This window comes from Ambystoma mexicanum, chromosome 11 (genome assembly GCF_040938575.1).
Source record: "Ambystoma mexicanum isolate Mex_15411 chromosome 11, UKY_AmexF1_1, whole genome shotgun sequence".
NCBI classification, from domain to species: Eukaryota; Metazoa; Chordata; class Amphibia; order Caudata; family Ambystomatidae; genus Ambystoma; species Ambystoma mexicanum.
In genome coordinates, this window is record NC_090934.1 from 202746263 (window position 1) to 202765657 (window position 19395).

The window sequence follows — 19395 nt, forward strand, 5'->3', positions numbered from 1 at the left end:
ATTTTACACAAATGTATCTCCTGAATATTAATGAGGGTTATCTTAAACTGTCAAGAATTCTAGCCCTCGAGGCCTGGAGTTGGGCAACCCTGCCTGAGGACTGTAGTGTGACGAGGCAGCACCTTTTTGTCGTCTTTGGATGAGTCCTTTTTGCTTTGGGATGGGCCCCAACATTTGACCAAGTTATGGTACAGATACCCCTAAACAACTCTTGTGGGCTGGATGCACATCCAGCCCCAATGAGACACTACACTATTCAAACGTTTGGTGGCCACGCATTTGAGAGTGTTCACCACATTCTATGCTTCTGTCTGTACCCTGAATACAAATTTGGGTGCGGATCAGGCACCCATTCATGAATCTTTTTTTTATTCTGGATATGACTGCTGTGCTGAGCACCGGTGCTGCAGTCTCAAAAAGGCCAGGTCTACATGTGGAGCACGCTTGTTTCCATGCTTACCAGGTAGACACACCTTGATTGCAGAGTCTTTAAAATCTAGGTCTCAGTTTTAAGGGGTTCATGAAGGGAACAAGACGTTTCTACCTGAGACTAAACTTGCAGCAGCGGCGGGTAGTTACAAAAAACTGCCACCAGCCAGTGCGAGCACAAAAGGGGCTGAGTTGGGTGACTGGGGGAAGCAGACCTCAAGATAACTTTGGGACACCATAAACTGGGAGTTTTTTGGACTTGCGGGGGATATACAGAGTAGCATTGCCATTGAGGCCCTAGAAGGGTGGAGTCACGGGGGTAAGAGTGGGCTAGTGAACCAAGAAAGCGGAATCCCAAATGGCACAGGACAGAGTCAGTTTAGACTCAGAGCTTTCATCCTAACAAACTACTTTGGTATTCGTGGCTGATTTACCATTTAATCAATACACTGGACTATTTTAAGCAACTGCAAATAATTTGTACCCATTTCAAAGACTCGTACACTCTGCACATTACAAAATTTGCACTTGCCACTAGCCATTGACAATTCACTTATGACGTTTAAAAAAGGGGTTCTTTGTCCGTTGGTGAACTCTCATGCATGCCAGGTTGCAGGTGACTTTTATGCCGCTAGTCGCTTGCAATTGAGGTTTTTCCCCATGCACTATGTGACGATTCACTGGGTCTTGTCACTTCTCGCCACAGGGGAGCCCTTCCCTGTGAGGATAGGGAGGTGAGCCTGCTACACAACATTCCCTCCAGGGGTGGCGGTAAGCGGGACCTCACAGGGAGACAGACTACTCTTGGGGACAAGGACTCCCGTTCCATGAAGGAACTCCATAACCTTCTAACCTATAAAACCCTGGAAGCAGAAATGGCCCAAGAAATCCAACCTGATCAAACAGCGGTTTGCTATTGCAATGTCCCTTCTTGTACTCCACTAAAACTACAGAGAAGATTAAAGGTGACATGAAGAATGGCAATAGGTTGAGACACAACAGTACTGGGAAGAAGAGTGAAGATTAATAACAACCACTCCTTCATTGGAGATACAGTACTGAGAAGAGTTGGAACCAAGGAGCCATAAATAGTACATCTTGAGAACTAATGAAGGACTCTAATCCTCTGCTGGGGAGGACCCAGGAAGGTCATATAAAAATAGAGAAAGGACTTGCTGAAGGGGGAAGCTGGTGTCGAGCCAGCACAGGAAACTCAAACCTAGGAAAAGGAAGTCTGTGGAAGGAAGCTTGTCCTCATTCGAGAGGCCGGTTTGAGACTTCCGACTCAATTGAAAGTTCGGAAGATGCAGGCGTTGGCATGACCTTGGGGAGGTGGACTGTGCGGTCTGAAACGCACTGGAACCGTCGAGCAGGGGGCTCCGCAGAGAAAGACATGGAGCATTTTCTAACGCATACCAGACCCGTGACACCAGGGAGAACCGGTTTTCCGTAGCCCGCAAAGTCAAAGGTAACTGGAATGGCAGGAGCCGTCTGGGGAATTGTGAAAACCATAATAGAAGTCAAAATACTTCTGGAGTAGCCTCCCATGTCACAGCAGTTGTGAAGTTCAGAATATCTATCCGTCTATCTGCTCTTTTCTATAGCGCCACTAATCTGTGGACCTCAGGCTGCTCACAAAGAGAAACATAGAGGACAATGAAAGGGGGGGGGGGATCCAGGCACAAAGTATTGAGTAGGGGTGTCACGGTATTAGTTTTATGACGGTACAATAACCTTCTTGCCAAATGACGGTATATCATGGTTATCGCGGTATAGCAGGTGGAGTTAACTAATCTTAACAAATATTTTCTAAAAGGTTGTGAATTGTCACATTTATCATCACAAACAAAATCGGGCACCCAGGGCCAGAATTGGGCTATTCAACATACTTTCCACTGAAATGCAAACCCTTTCTTCCACCAAACACACGTGTGGAGGAGGAGGAGGAGGAGGAGGAGGAGCCCTGCTGCGACTGGCATAGCAAACTGAATAGCTTTTCTTAAGTGGTTATTTAGGCTTTTAGCAACCCCCACTGGCTACTGGTGAACATGAACATGTTGCCATCTTGATAGCCTGCATGCCACAGATCAATGGAGGCTGATGGCAGTATACACTTATGCGCATACACACGCACACAAACTCTCTTTACGTTAAAGCCTTTAGTTTACTTGCGGGCCAAACGGTGTTGAGTAATCACGGACATGTTACCCTTTGGTATGGCAGCAGGGAATACCCACAGAGATGAGTGAATTTCGCAGTGTGACTTATTATATGCAAATTCAATGAGAGAACCAGGGAAATCCCCCATTGTCATATGTTTAGAAAACATCCATTATAAATATATAAACCCCAAAGCCGCAAACCCAAAGTAAACCCTTTTCCTTCTTGGCACTGTGTTTATCCTTCCTATTGCTAACATACTGACTTTGTGTCAGGCACGTGTTGTTTATGGCATCGCATTAAAAACTGCTCCAACTGAAACTACTTGGCAGATGGCACATCCAACAGTGCAAGACCAAGACTGCACAGCACTTGCTTACTGCAGCCTTTCCAAATCAGATTGAAAAGCACACTTAACGGTATAAACGGTATACCGGTTAAACCATGCGACGGTTATTATTGTTCAATGAAGTGGTTCACGGTATCTGTAACAGTATACCGTTATACCGTTACATCCCTAGTGTTGAGTCAAATAAAATACGTTTTTGGTCAAATACAAGTAAGGAAGACTTTGGGGACATATCCCCCTTGTCCCAGTAATTGGGGAAATCACAAAACAAGACCTCTGGGTGGCGGGAGAGGGGGGTGTTTATGTCCCTCGTCGCAGTAACTGGGAGAACATAAAGTAAACCAAGGCCAAGAAAGGGAGCCACTCTTTTGATTAGTGGTAGGGTCAGAGCAGATAGTTTTTTCGGATGGAAGACCTACTTTTTGATTTGGACAACCACAATGAATACTAGCACCTTAGTTCTGTTAGGCAGCCCCCGCTTCCTCTATTATAGGCAAAGATGGGCCTTTTTCCTATTTCAATAAAAGCTTTGGATAAAATGCCACCCCTTAGTCCACCTCATTCTTCTGACTTGCCACAACTATGAATCCTTGCTATTCCTGCTTAGTCTATCTTGTAAACTTGGAAATGGACTTGGTTTTCTTTGCATGCTTCAATGGCTGTTTTCCTTTGTAGTATGTGTAGCTTTCCACAATGCTTTAGGCAGATCCTGTTTGTGTTTTTATCTGTGCTCGTGTGTTCTTACGTTTGCAGTCCTGGGTGTGGGGTAGCATTCCTGTCGCATTATTCTAGGCTAGTAGAGCAATGACCTCTTTGAAGAACGTCAAGGGGTAGTATAGCCAAAGAATTGCATTTGATTTCCCCAATACCCTGAATTTCTTAAGATAACCAGAGCAGTAGCTGCCCCTCTCCCATAACCTACATATACACAACATTTTAATGACACCCTCCACAAAGCCCAGTGACTGGTTCATTCCCCCTTTTAGAAAATAGTTTCTCTTTTACACTTTCCCTCCATTGATTTCAATGGGGAACCCTTCTTTTTTCTTATAAGCCTGGCCTGACTTTTTGAAGGTAAGTAAATCCTTCAGCTTCACTTCCCTTTTGCTCATTGTTGTGGGAAAACTGACCGGTACCCGACTGTCGGTACTGAGAAACTTGTATTTTGTATATTGCATAAAGCACCTTAGAGTGCAGTGGGGATACTTTAATATTTTGAGTTGAAGGTTACTCTTTTAAGTAAGCGTAAGACCATCTGGTGGCGGCAGTAACATTTTTACCGTTTTGTATTTTACTTGTGAACTTTTGCCTTCACCACAAATGCCTACTAAAGGTGGCTAGCACCCAAACATGGCTGTGCCGCAAGTTTATTTTTAGCTTTTTCTTTGGCCTATTGTAGTTTGGCCTTCTCCTGCCATCTCGGGGAGTCACATGTAAGGTCACGCCCTTGCCCTGGAAAGCTGCTGCTTTTGAGCCTTTCTGTGGGCGCCAAGGGGAGTTTGCTGGGACTATCTGGTCCCAGTCTACATCCCTTGGTGTCAGTCTGCTGCTCAGCGGATTTGAAACCAGTGGTTGTCCCTTATTGGGCAACTACTTAGTTTGAATGTGACAGATCCTTGATCAGTGGTGGACTTACTTCCTGCGCCAAATCTCGATAAGCGGACTGCTGAAGCCTTTTTGATCAGATCTACATTGAATAAATATTCATGCGAAGAACAGCCAAATGACGACGTTTGCAGTGGACCAGCATCCCTGCCAGTGATTGGCCTGGTGAAACCCTGCTCCTCTGCCTGACTCTTGTTGGTGCTTCCACCCTTGCACTAGTTTTGAAATCTGCTCGAGGTTGCAATCCCCAAGAGCCTTCGGAGGTTTCCCTGGACTGCCCAGTAAACCTATGAGCGAACAGAAGAGTCAAAGGCTACCCCTTCTCAACTGTGTAGAGGCGGTAGGTCTATAGAGGGCAGATGGCTAGTCTGTAGAAATACTTGCTATTGAAGGTCACGGGAAAAGGTAAGTCAATTGTGTGGTAGTTACATTTATTCACAAGTACAGACACATCTAAAAAAGCTTATAGGTTCACAACAGAAAAAACAATTGAACCTTGAAGGACAGATGAGCCATACTGGGCTTGCAATATAGAGTTACATGGCTGTTTTTGCACCACAGTTAAGTGAGTGAGAGTTAGTAACATAAGTGTATACTATGAAGTTGAATACTACTTTGAAACTGGTAGTATGTTATTGTTGTCGACACAGGTTGATATTGGTGTTTCTAGTCCGGGAGTGAGTAAGCCATCACTGTGATGGACATGTTCGCAGTTGAAGGGTCCAAACTTTCATCATGACGCATAGGAGAGAGTGTGAGAGATTGGCTGACCTTACAGACAGAATAATTCTGTGTAGAGAACTGTGTGCGATGGGCCTACCTTTGTAGTATCAGCGGTTGATCATGCCTGCGCGGGTTGCTTGGAGGGAGTTCGTAGCCAAGGTCTGCAAAAAAAAGGGGGGGAGGGTAACGGTGAGTTGCCTAGAATATGGTGTATACTCATTGGAATTTAATAACCAGTATTGGAGCATACCTTAGGGTGCTGGAATGTTATGTCCAGCGAAGAGGCTGGATAATTCATAGGTTAGAAGCCTGGCTGGCCCGGAAACAGTAATTCAAGAGTTGGGAATAGTTCCATTTAGCTGGATAAAGTAAAAAGTCACGAGCGCAGAATATAAGCTAAATGATTGGCTTAATATTGAATTCTCGCGTGGAAGTGCCTAGATACAGATTTAGAGGCAGGAAGGTGTTTCTTAACGTGCTAGGGTCAGATTATATTTTACTGTGGATTTGGTCTAGATATATTCAATATATAGTTGTTCGGCGGGTTGCCGGGGCTAAGTAAAGTTAGCTGAGTGAAATATGCTACTAAACATTTAAAATGCTGCCTGCTTGCAGGAGTGATAAGGTAGCGTACTAAGTGTTTTCAGACGTAGTGGTGGAGCAAACAAAAGACCTTGCGGTCGAGGGACGATCAATGCTATAGCGCTAGGCAGTAACAATAGAAAATTGGAGCCTGCAGACGGCTCTTACCTGTTGGGGTGGGACACTGATCAGTGCCGCGTTGCGTTCGCTGGTAGAGCTGCGACTATGCTAGTTTGCCAGAAAAAATAAGCCATGTCATGATGCGGGCGCATGCGTAGTGGGGGACAGACTCCAGGAATGATGATTTAGTCGTGCATGCGTGTAGGGGAAGAGACATTAATCTCGGGGCGTGTGCGTATAGTGGCGTACGTGGGTAGTCGCCTGATTGGAGGTTAAAGAGGCAATGGTAGTGCTGTTTTGTTTTAGGATGCCGTTAGTACAGCATGAAAGTGGGCCATGATTCAGTGATAATGGCCATTGGATGTAGGTAATGAGGAAGCTGATCCAAACAAGATGTAGTGACACAGGCGACAGATTGGAATTGCATAGTTGGGTCTTTAGAGATTATCATGACGGTGAACATTCAACAAACATGAGAAATGGTTAATTTACAGAGGGTCCGTCTCAATAACCATTGGTGTATAAACTGAACCCAGCAAGATATAGTAACACAGGTGCCAAATCTGAGTTGTATAGTTCGATGTTTTAAATGATTGACAGGATAGTGAATACTTAACAGACATGAGAAATCATTTACAGCATGGGTGGGTTTCCACAGCTATATGAATTTAGGTGGATGTGTACAGGTCGGTTATTGGTTCCGTTATAAAATCACATTACACTTGCATGATATAATGTTAAAAAATGAACAACATACATGAGAGGTTATGTGATCATTTGAAGCAATGGTCGTTTTCAAAAGCCATTAGATGGAACAAATGATGCATCAAGGCATGTGAGAAGCAAAATAAACAATAGAGATATGCATGGCTATTGTGTGGCTATTGGTATGATGGTGTAGTTCAGTATTTAGTGTAGAAACACATTATTTAAAGAAAATGTTCCATTCAATTGCCACGTTTAGGCCTTTTTTAACTGAATTGAGGTGAAAAATCCAATGTTGCTCAAGTTTACGAAGTGATAGATCTCCGTCGCCGCCTCTGAATGGATTTCTGGCTGCCTGTAGAACAAACCAGAAGATGTCGTTATGGGTGTGATTTTTCTCTTAAAAGGGTGCCACCATTGCTGTCGTATTTCTCTCTTGCTTTTGCCGATGTAGAGTAGCTTACACGGGCATTGGATGGCGTATACCGTCCATTTACTTTTGCAATTGGCGTAGCATTCAAAGTTCCAATTTTTACCATTTAGGTCAATGGATTTCATATCTTTGGTCAGACAACAGACTGAGCAAGGCCTGCATTCATAGTTGCCTTTAATGGCTGGGAGGTTCCACGGGGTACCTTGTTGGTCGGGAGCTCTGGTTGGTTCTGTGTAGGTATTGACTAGGCGGTATTTCAAATTTCTGCTACGTTTGAAAGCAAAACGAGGTTTGGTTGGTTTGAAAGTTTGTGTGGAGGAAGTTCCAGTGTCGTAAAATGCTTTTTTTGATCCGATTACTTAAGGGAGTGAAAGTAGTTACACAGGTGATTTTATCTTTGCAGATTTCTCGTGGAATTGGTGAGAGACATGATTCTCTGCTTCCGTTTCTAGCTCTTTTCTGGCTCTGCGGATGATGTGGCTGGGGTAGCCTCTTTCTTTTAGTCTTGTTGAGAGGTCTCTGTTGGTTGAGTCGTCTTCTCGGGTCGTGCAATTATGCCTTAGGCATAAAAATTTGCTGAAAGGTAAATTCTCTTTCAGGGATGCCGGGTGGAAACGAACTCTAAGAGTGTTCTTGGCATTTGCTTTGTGGTTGGTTAGTATAAAGTGGCGGCTAGAGTGTTGGTAGAGGTTTTGTAGATGGTTGGGTCAAGGAAAGGAATGGAGACTTTGTCAGAGTGGATTGTGAACTTAATGCAACTATCTTTGTTAAACCAGGTGAAGTTTTGTAATTCTATTTCGTTTCCTTTCCATGTCATGAGGACATCGATATAACAAATCCAAAAAACCTATCTGTTTCTTGAAGGGGTAGTTGATGTCGTGTATGGATTTAGCTTCAAAGGAGTCCATGAAGAGGTTCGCTATGTCTGGAGCGAATGTAGCTCCCATGGAGGTACCATGGCATTGTTGGTAAAAGGATTTTTCGAAAATGAATTAGTTCTCTGTAAGAGCTATCTGGATGCATTCAAGTTGGAAAGCAGTGGGTGGTTCTAGATTGGTTCTTTTATCAAGGTATGTGGCTAGAACATCGATACATTCACGTTGGGGGGATACTGGTGTAGAGTGATTCTACGTCAAGGGTAGCTAGCAGGTTGTCTTGGTCCACAAAGGGTGTCTAGTTTTTTGATTGTTGATGTTGTGTCTTGAATGTAGGATCGCATTTGGCTGATGAATGGTCGTAGAAAGAAGTCAATGTAGATCGATAATGGTTCTAGAAAAGATCCTGTGCCTGCTACTATTGGACGGCCTGGAGGGTTTCTTGCATCTTTGTGGATCTTGGGTAAGAGGTAGAAAGCCGGCCGGTAGGATCGGGTTGCGGTTGGACTTTCTATTTCAGTAAGTAGTCTAGTGGTAGGATCGGTGGGTATCTGTCAGTAGAATTTAATGTCGTTTAGGTGTTTGTGGACTTCTTTGTCGTAAAGGGCTTTTGCCCATAGTACGATGCATCCGCCTTTATCAGCGGGTTTGATCAGGAATTTGTGGTTGTTTTCGAGGTTCTTCAAAGCCAGTCGTTCATTTTTGTTTAAATTGTCTGGGTACCTGATATTTTTATCAAATAGTTGGTTGGTTTCCAAGAGAATGTGATTTTCGAAAGCCAGGATTTCAGGACAGACCATATGGGATAGTGGAAAAGTAGACAGGGTTTCAATCCTGTGGATGTAGGAGGGTCATTTTCTGGTTTTTCATTGAAGACATATTTCAGTCTGATAGTTCTGAAGAATTTACGGAGTTCTACTTCAGTTTGGAATGTATTGTTGGTTGTGGTATTAATAAAACTCAAACCTTTGCTTAGGATGCTTGTTTCTTCGTGGGTGAGGTTATGGTCACTCAAATTGAAAATCGGTATCCCCATGTTTGGTTGCCTGGGGGCATCCATTGCCGCGTTCTCATAGGGTGTTGCTGGAATTGTCTTGGTCGGCCTCTTTGCCCACGTCCTTGAAAAGGATGTTGCTAGTTTGAGGTTAACGCCCCCGAGATTGTGGAGCTAGAGTCGCTGCTATTAGAGAAGGTAAACTTTTTTTGTGGATTACGTTTGTTTTTTTGGGTGTTTTGGTTTGCTTGATTGTAGAACCCTGGTATAAGGTACGATATGTTCTTTCATCTTTTTAGTTCTTCACGTCGTTTTGCAGTTTCCAGTTTTTTGTCAATGGTAAATTTTTCAAATTTTTTAATCTCAATTTTTTTCAAGGTGCTCTTTTATGTCAGGAATGATATTCTCAGTTTTAATTGTCTCTTCGAGGACTTGAAGGTCTGCTTTTTGGCTCTTGGTTTCTTCTTCTGCGGCCTCTATGACCAGGATGACCCAGTCACGTGAGCATTTGTTCCCTACTCCACTAAACGTTGTCATAAATCTAGGGTTATCCAGAAATACTTGCAGAATGTTCTTAACCTGAAGGCCTTCTGGAATGACTCCTGCTTAAGGTATTCGAGCATTAAGTCTCTGTGGGACTCGGTTCTCACAAGCTCACTCGTGGTGGGCTACCTCGTTGAAGCAGTCTCCGTTCTGCATCAAGCCTCTGAACTTTGATGGTCGCTAGGTTGTACCAGAAGTCGCCTTTTTCTGAAATTTCAGCATACTAGCATCAAAGGAGGCTGAGCTGGAGCTGCTTCTGTGATTGCGCCTAGAAGATGGTCGCCGCCTGCCAGTGGTCAGTCACTGGAACTCGTCTTCATCCTGTAAATTGTCCTGAAGGGGTATGCACCGCAACAGTCTGCATTCTTAATCGTTCTGGTATTGCAGTTGTCTGACATGTCAAAGCACTCCAACCTGAAACCCCTCATGTCCCCAGCGATTCCCGGATGATTCAGTGTGACCTGGGATAATCTGAGTTGGGGGCTATCTGTATATGGAAACATAATTGCCGCCCAACCCTCAGTATGTTAACATTGTGTGCACAATCTCTTGTCCCTTAACTCCCTCTATGCTTACCCTTTTAGTCGTTAAATTTGAATGAAGCATCATGCCTCTGCGCTAGCCTTGAGACCAGGACAGAGAAGTCTTTGGCCAAATACTTGTTATTTAACTTTGAATAATGTTGAACTGTTTCGAATTGCCACCACAAACCCATTGAACCATTTGTTGAGCATGCATTTCTTGGAGAAACCTGTACTTGCACCTCTGACTTCTGGGCACTAGGCCCCATACTTGGAAGAGCTAGACTTTTTAAGTGAAAGGGAATTGTGATGTTGTTGGTTTGACCATTTTACCTGCATCAAACTACTTACCTTCTTATCGCTTCTTTTTATGATACCTTCTTAAGATGTAGCTCAACAGTTTCTTGCTCTTTGCTCCAAGCAGTGCACCTAGCTGTGTGATACTCTAACACTGTGCTCTTTATACTTCAAGCAGCATTCCTGCACTGGGCAATTGCCTTGCCTCTATAGTCTTGCGCAGCAGTTAATACTCTTGTTTAGTACGTCTATGCCCTCTCCAGCCATATACATGTCCCCCCCCCCCCCCCCCCCTTTCACGGCCTTCCATGCCCCCCAACAACTTTCACTGATTTTATAGCTCAGTCTATTTTAGAATGGGTTGTGCTTGGTTCGGAATATTACCCCTTTGAAAAGAAAATCTTCCGACTCTAGCGATGTGTCCCCTCTGAGAGAGCGCTCCAGGCATCAAAAGTGCTCTAGATCAAGGTCACAACGCGAGTCGTCATCCTCTCACAAGAAGAGCTAGAAGCGACACCACAGGTCGCCTTCTTCTTCCTCTCCCGACTCTTTTCCAACTAAATCGACTCCCGCTGAATGGAGATTTCTGCTTGAAGATGCTTGATATTTTTCAGGGTACAGCACCTCCGGGTGGACCTCTGTCCATCCCTCTGATTCTCCAAAGACCAGCAGGGAGTCTGTGTCTCTTTCCCGTGTGCGCCTTCGAACCTAAAAAGAGAGGATGCTCCATGACAATTGAAATAGCCTTCTTCGAGACACAAAGTAAAATCACAATCTTACTTCTCGAAGTACAAAGGTTCAGTTTCTTCAACACCGGTCTCGAGGCTTTCTCCTAAGCCGTCAAAACAGTTGAGGCATTCACCATCCGCTTCTTCGAAGTCATAGAAACCCTCTGCGCTTCCAGGGCCCTCAAAGCCTACGAAGTCATATAAACCATTACCTAGACGGAATTTCTTTAAATCCATGGGTTCTATCTTTGAGGAAGAAGACAAGCAAAGCTCCCTTTGGATACGAATATGGGATTTTTCAATTCCCAGCGGAGCTTGTTTCAGAGGAAACAAATCTGAGATCTTGTTGCAACATTGAAAAAAGACTAGCACTTGGGAGACTTCACCTGAGGCGGATTATCTTATAGGTCAGTGTCCATAATATCTTGGTTGGGCTAAATCCGCTGCGTTAGTGGAAATGGATATCCTTGCAGTTATGACAGTGGACCGGTAAGGGAAGCGGTGATGCCCTTTCGCACCACATTGTGTTTCGGGGTTCATGGGGGGGGGGGGAATTAGCTTAGGCTGGATTCTATTCCACCACTGAACAAGACGCGACCAGGTCCCTTCGATCCAACTTCTCATGACACCAGAAAGTCGGTAGTACAGGCTGCAACATCGTCATCTAGGGCGTCTGCTTATCCTCTGCTCCAGCGATGACAGGAAGATTGCTGCCATAGGAAAAAATGTTCAGCAATGGTGGTATGGCACTGAAATCTGCTAATGCCACCAGTGCTCTGGACAAATATATGTATACCCTTTGGGGTGTGACTTCTCTGGCAGCGGAACAAATATCAGGCAGTGAAGAGCGATGGATGGATGGATGGATGGTATGAGGCACTCATTACAATCAAGCCCGGACACAGTTGACTCTGTAAGCAGAACAATGGCTGCTAGTACGGCGTTAAGAAGCTTGGCATGGCTTTGGAAATCAGGTTTTGCCCCAGATGTTCGGCACGTTTGCTGGATTTGCCTTTTTTAATGGTGCTCAATTCGGCAACAAAGCTGATAGCAGTTTAGAGAAGCTGCAGGCTTCTAGAGCAGTAGCTAAATCTCTGTGGGCTTCAATAAGGCAACATTCTGCACAAGGGTGGAGAGGACGTCCTTTTCGCTTTAACTTTGTTTTCAGGAGGGAGAGGACACTACTTTCGGAGGTCACGGAAGGACACCACGTGGGTCCAGAGGTAGATGGGCTAGAACTATTGGCCCAACACCCTCTGATTTGCCCTCAGCTGAGGCTGGGTCTGCAAAATCTTTGATTCCCTCACACACAGTCTGTGGTAGGAGGCAGGCTGTCCAGAGTTGGCGAGGCATAAACTGATGCATAGGTGCTCCAAACAGTGGCCTATTGTTACTGCCTCCCGTTCATAAAGAAGACCCTGGATTGTCCCCCAAGAGGTCTTTCTTCATTGGATCCAGATCCACTCCAACATGAAATTCTCACACTGTTGGATAAAGGTGCAGTAGAATTGGTACCTTCAGCGGAGAATAACCAGGGTTGGTACTCTCCCTTTTTCCTAATCTCCAAGAAGGATGGAGGAGTGCGACCCATCTTGGACTTGAGATGCTTGAACAAGTTTCTCAGGAAGGACAAGTTCAAGATGGTAACTGTTTCACAGATCCTTCAGGCCCTTCAACTCCAGGATTGGTTGGCTTCATCGGACCTTCAGGATGCTTCCTTTCAGAAGCACAAAGTACCTGTAGTTCGCAGTAGGCAGTTCTCGCTATCAGTTTTGCGTTCCTCCATTCGGGCGCACCTCTGCCCTAAGGGTCTTCACCAAGCTTGTGGCAGCAAGTTTAAGGAGGGAAGGGATTCACATGTACCCCTACCCGGATGACTGGTTGATAAGGACTTGTTCTCTGGAGCAGGCTCTGAATCCTGAGTCGCACTTGCCACTTCCACCATGAGGTGGGCTTCTCTCTCTGAAGTTCAAAATGTCCTGCTTGACACCATCAAAGAAGCTTCAATTTATTGGAGCAGTCCTGGATTCCACCTCGGGGTGGGGGGGGTAAGCCTTGCCACCCGAGTTGAGGGCTCCACATCTCTTGTAGATGGTCCAAAAATGCCAGAGTGCCCAACAACTCCCGGCCTTAGACTTTCTAAGGTTGGTCAGCCTCATGGCATACTACTTTTTTTTTTTTTTGTGCCGGATGCCTTTCTGAGAATGAGATCCTTCAGTGGCTCTCATATCCCAGTGGTGACAAATCTTCTCCAGGTCCTGACAAAGGTCGCCCAGGATCTCCAATGGTGGGCCTGCTGAGAGAATGTAATGAGAACCCTTTTGGCAGCTATGGCCAGAGATGACAATTGTGACGGACGCCTCCCTCACAGGATGAGGAGTGCACATGAAGGATCTTTCTGCCAGCGGACCCTTGTCTCGGTCGGAGTCCAGACTTCACATCAAACCTTTGGCGCAGCGGGCAATCTGATTAGCACTGATGGCCTTCATGCCCTCAATACGGGGAAGAAATGTCCTGATAATGACAGACAATACAGTGGCCATGCACTAACTGAAAAAGAGTGGGTGTAGGGTCACTTCCACTATGCAGAGAGGCGATGCTGCTCTGGTTCTGGGCACTAAAAGAAGGAATCGCTCTTCTGGCAGGTCCTCTAGCTAAAGAGGAAAAGAGCAGTGGACGCTCTAAGCAGGCACAGCTTGATCAGCTCATGAAGTCCTTCTAGAGATCTTTGCCCTTTGGGGAACCATTCAAGTGAATCTGTTTGTGACCACTGTTAACCAGAGGTACGAACAGTTCTGCTCCAGGGAATTTCCCAAATAGCTCTAGGGGATGCGTTTGTGGTGTACTGGGAATTTCCACTCCTCTCCACGTCATGCCTCATGTCATCGGAAGGTTGAAGTTTGGGGAAATCCATGATCTTGAGTGCTCTGGAATGGTCCAGGAGAACGTGGTACCCAGACCTTCTTCTAGAAATGCTCATCTGCCCTCGAACTTGTCTTCCCCAGAGAGAGGACTTGCCCAAAGAGGGTCTGGGGGAAGGGAGAAAATCTCTCCTCATTCATCCAGAAATCAGTACTATACTGCTGCTGTTGGAACACGTTTGACAGCTGGTGCAGCGAAAGAAAGTTGATTCTTTCAGATGCAAAGTTCCTAGTGTTCTTTCTTACTCTATTTAACCAATTCAGGGTTACAACTGGCTACAGTCCAATGCTATTTAGCAAACCTTTTGGTCTTAAGAGCTATCATGATGAGGGATCTTACTTTAAAGTGCCGATTGCGATAGTTTGCCTAACCAATCTATTGCCACCAATTCCTTTAGTCGTACCAACATGGGACTTGCACCTGGTGTTAAAGCACCTCATGGGGGGCTTTCTTTTAGCCATTACTCATGCCCTTTAAAGATGCTAACACTCAAAACTACCTTTTTGGTAGCTATCGGGTCTACCTGCAGGGTGAGTGAACTGCAGGCCCTGTCTTCAAAACTGCCTTGTACTTACTTTAAGGACAAAGTAGCGTTGAGTCTGTTCATCTTTTCTTTCAAAAGTGGTGTCGGAGTTTCACCTAACACAAAGGATAGACTTTACCGACTTTTTGCCTGCCACCTCATCCATCAAAAGAAAAGGAGTAGCTTTATCAGCCAGTTCCTAGAGGGGCAATAGGTTATTACATTTCACGCAAACGTTTGGACAACATAACTTGTTGTAGGATATGCAGGACAGAGGTTGGGTTTAGCTGTAACGAAGCAAACCATTTCAAGGTGGATGGTTCTGTGCATTACAGAATGCTACTCTCTAGCAGAGAGACTCCTCTTGAGGGCGCATTCCAATAGAGGATTGGCTGCTTCTTCGGTTCTGGAAAGAGGGGTGCCAGTGCAGGACACAACTTGGTCATCCCTTCATACCTTCAGTAGGTTCTACTGTCCAGACAGTTTGGAAAGGAAGTTAAGTTTGGCAAGGCTGTTCTCCACAACATCAACAAATAGAAATTCGTAGCACTTGCCTCCTAAAACAGACTATGGGAGTGTATCAAAGATGAGGAATACATCGATTCAAATTAATGTTCTTCAGCGTGGGAATCTGGCATGTATTCACATGCTCAAGAATATTCCCCGTCGTTGGGCTGGGAATCCTTGGTAAAGAGAATCGGTTTCACTTCCGAACTGTCTTTCTCCTAACAACCAATCACAGGTCTCTAGGTCATACTGCCCCCAACCAATGACTGCCCTGTACCTAAGCACCTACTCTCGCAGCCATCTTCAGATTTTTATCGCACGTTCAAGTGTTGGGAGTCCTTGTGCTATAGCTCTCGAGCTTTTAATGCGTTTTGCGATTTTTCTAAGAGTTTACTCTATTTTTTCCAGTCAATCGAGCCTCAAGTTCAATCATCCGACTAACGGGGACCCGTTTACGGAACTTTCTACACCCCTCACGGGTGATTTTTCTTCTTGGAGGATTCCGGAAGATTCTTTGAGGCCTAACCTGCGTGGACATGGCTGAAGACAAAGACTTGATGCCTCTGTTCAGGATCTGCCCAAGATGTGGACTACAGAACCTTTCCCTGGATGATGGGCACTCTGTGCCTTTACTTCATACATTCCGACCAAACTCACGTGGAGATCTGTGCGTTCTGCAAGGATATGGTGCCCCACTCCATGAAGGACCGTTGGAAAGCGACTCTCCGGGTGGCTACAGACTTGGATCCCATCTACCGGTGAGCCCCGAGCCTCACCCAGCAAGAGGAAATCTGAGCGGCCTTCTAAGACTTTTGAGGGTGCTCTGGCGACGGAGGCCCAACATAAGGCAAAGCACTGTGAGCGCCGTTGGGATGGGCTCCTCGGCAGCAATGTCGGGAACTGTCCCTGGCACCTTCAACCACAAACCAAAGCTCTGGGTCGGCAACAATGAAGTTTGGCCCATCCAGGTAAACTTCAAGTCCCAGTCGATTCCGACGGAGAAAGCCAAATGAGAGCGGGGTGCTGACCTGCTCAGAGGGAATAGTCTTTTCTAACCATCGAAGACACTGGTGAAGACCATGCGGGTCATCTCACCTAGACTGTCCCTGCTGGTCGAGCAGAAGTGGGGAGGGGGGGGAGAAGAGTCCTGTAGTCCTGCAGGGCTCGGACATCTCTGAGGAGCTTGCTGGCCTGAAGGCCGTGCTGGACAAAAGGTTCATCAAGGCCAGGACCTATGGGAAGGACCCCGGCGATGTGGAGCAGCAGGGCAGTGAGGAGCCAGAGGAATGCCTTAGCCATTATGACAGGGAGCTATGGTTCAAGATTTCTCCGCTCCTGGACTTCCTGCCCGACGGCAAGAGAGCGGAAGCGCTGGAGATCCTGCAAGAAGGTGCGATGGCATTGGACCATGCCTTCACGGTGGCCACGGACATCGCCGACACAGGCTTCTGTCACACCACGCCACTGCCATCGCTCCCATTGCAGCCACAACTGCCACCATCACCAGCGGATTTGTCGGCGGACATCCTACAGGCACTGCACACCTTTTATTCAGAGATCTTGCCATCCTTCACCACCATCCCGTCCTCCAAGGGACTATATGGAACCGGATGCGATAACGGGTACAGACAATGACGGAGAGGTATCTCCTGTTGCCCAGGGCCTCGCCAACCAACGAGTTTGGCTCCTTCCAGGACATGATCGCTAGGGCCTCCGGAGATGTTTCAACTGCCCTCTGAGGAGAAGGAAGGCTTCCTGTACCATCATCCAGAGGCCAAGAGGAAGGCCGTGTTGTCTATCCCTCTGTTGGACGACATTTGGGACGAGCGGGTGCCTTTCGTCGGGGACAACTTATTCCACAAGGCTGTGGACGAGTCGCTTCAGGCCATCAAGGCAGATACCGAGACAGCCTGGGCGTTGGGCACGCTCCAGCAGCGACGGCTGTCCTATTGTGCCTCTGGAGGCAAGGCCCAGGGATACTCCAAAGATTTTGGTGTCGGCTTGTCATCCTACCATCAAGCGTCCTGCTCTTCAACCCAGGAAGCCTACAGGGGCCACAGCAAGTCCGGAGGAGGTTGTCGTTGCCAAGGTCCCCAAGGCGGCACCCCTACGACGAAGCAGGACTGAACTGGCCGCGATGTCTGGGGCCCTACCTGCGCACCCCGGTGGGAGGCTGGCTGGCGAACTTCATCAGCGTGTGGAAGTCCATCTTCAGCTACCGTTTGGTGCAGGACGCCCTGGCCCACGGACACACCCTGGAATTTCAACAGAAGTGCCCGCGCATTCCACTGGTGGCCAGGAAGGAAAACCACATCCCTCAACTTCTGCTGGCGTTACGGGCCATGTTGAAGGGCGCGATAGAACTCTTCCCAAAAAGGCTCTGGGGCTCTGGCGTGTATTCCAGGTACGTCCTCGTCAGAAAGAAGACTGGCCGTTGGAGACCCATACTAGACCTGCGCCGCCTCAACAAGTAAATCAGATTCCAGAAGTTTCGATGGTCGCCCTGAAGCACGTGCTGGGACAACTGGAAGAAGGGGGATTTCCTGTTGTCACTGGACCTGAAGGATGCCTATTTCCACATCCCCATTCACAAGGGACACCGCAAGTTTCTACACTTCATGGTCCAAGGGCAGCATTACCAATTCAAGGCCCTTCCCTTCGGATTGAAGTCAGCACCAAGGGTTTTCACCAAGTGTCAGGCGCCGGTGGCGGCACGGTTACGCTTGCAGGGGATTCACATCTACCCCTACCTAGACGATTGGCTAATCTGCGCTCGTGCCACAAGTGGGAGATTTGACTCGACCAAGTGGATCTGCTGTTCCGACCATGGGGCAATACCCAGATTGATCTGTTTGCGACAGCGACGAACACCAAGTGCCAGAGGTTTTCCAGCAGGTTTCCCCAGCCGGGGAGCATGGCGGGATGCATTCCCCTTCCCCTTCCTCTGGGATGGCCTGTTTCTCTCTCTATGCGTTTCCCCCGTTGCCGTTGCTGTTGCTTCTGCGACTCATCAATCAACTCAGACGGTCCTCGTGCATGATGATCCTCGTCGTGCCTGCGTGGCCGAGGCAGATATGGTACCCGGACCTTCTGGACATGTCAACGTCCCCTCCAGTCAATTTGCCAGCAGACGCAGATCTTCTCGCCAGAGAAGGAGGCGCGATTCTGCACCACGATCCAGGGTCGCTGAGCTTGCAGGCCTGGCTTCTGCAGCGCTACAGTTTGGTGGATACCATCTCCCGGCAGACTGCAAGGAAGTGCTTGCCAAGACCAGGGCTTTGTCTACGCTGAAATGCTACGGACGCTAAGTTCGCCATCTGAAAATCGACCCTCTATGGATTACGGCCCCGCAGGTGCTGCCGTATTTACTGTCGCTGGCCAAGGCAGGGTTGGCCCATGCTTCCATCAAGGTTCATCTGGCGGCTATCTCCTGCTAAACCACAACTCCGGGGCAGTCGTTGTTACGGTCACACCGCCTGGTCAAGGAATTCATAAAGGACTTTTTTTGGTTCGTTCCCGCCGGTGAAGGCTCTGGCCTCGGCGTGGGAGCTCATTGTGGTGCTGACTAGGCTCATAGGTCCCCCGTTCGAGCCTATGCATTCGGTACCGCTGAAGGTTTTTATCATGGAAAACGGTGTTTCTTGTGGCCATCACCTCTGCACGACAATTGGGAGAGACCCAGGCCCTCTCTTGTAAACCACCATACTTGACATTCCACAAGACGAGGGTGGTGCTGGGGACGCACCCCTCCTTCATGCCCAAGGTGCCTTTGGACTTCCATCTCAACGAGCCCTTGGTGTTACCTTTTTTCTTCCCGTCGCTGGCAGAGAGGACTTTGCACTCGCTGGATGTGGCTAGAGCGCTGAAGTTCTACGTGGACCGCACAAAGTGTTTTTGGACGACATCACAGCTGTTTGTGAACTTTGGCCCTGTGAATCAAGAGAAGGCCCTCTCCAAGGCTTCCATTTACAGGTGGCTCTCCGGATGCATCACCCACTGTCACTGGTTGGTAAACCGATTGCTGCCTGGCCGTCCGAGAGCCCTTCGACAAGAGCGATCGCTGCAACTATGGCATTCCTGTCTGGTGTGACCCTGCTGAACATCTGCAGAGCCGCTACATGGAGGTCGACTCTCACCTTCACAAGATTCTACTGCGTAGACCTGGATTCCAGGGAGGAGTCCAGGGTCGGGCAAGCAGTGCTGCGCAACCTGTTTGCTTGAACGTGAGTCTGGTGAGGATGTAAGAGATGCTTAATGTTGAGATGTTGAAATGCTTCATGCTGAGCCTTGCCACCTCCCGTGCATGTGTGGACTGCTATGTATTCCTATTCATGAGCATGTTAATCCATGCCAGACCCCATGCTGGAGAAGGGACAAGT

At 47.2% G+C, this 19395-nt stretch overlaps 1 protein-coding gene across 3 annotated transcripts in view; it reads left to right on the forward strand.

The window, feature by feature from the left end:
* Nucleotides 1–19395, forward strand: part of CEP85 (centrosomal protein 85) — a 509807-nt gene that overhangs the window by 59010 nt on the left and 431402 nt on the right. The gene's annotated exons all lie outside the window — the stretch shown is intronic.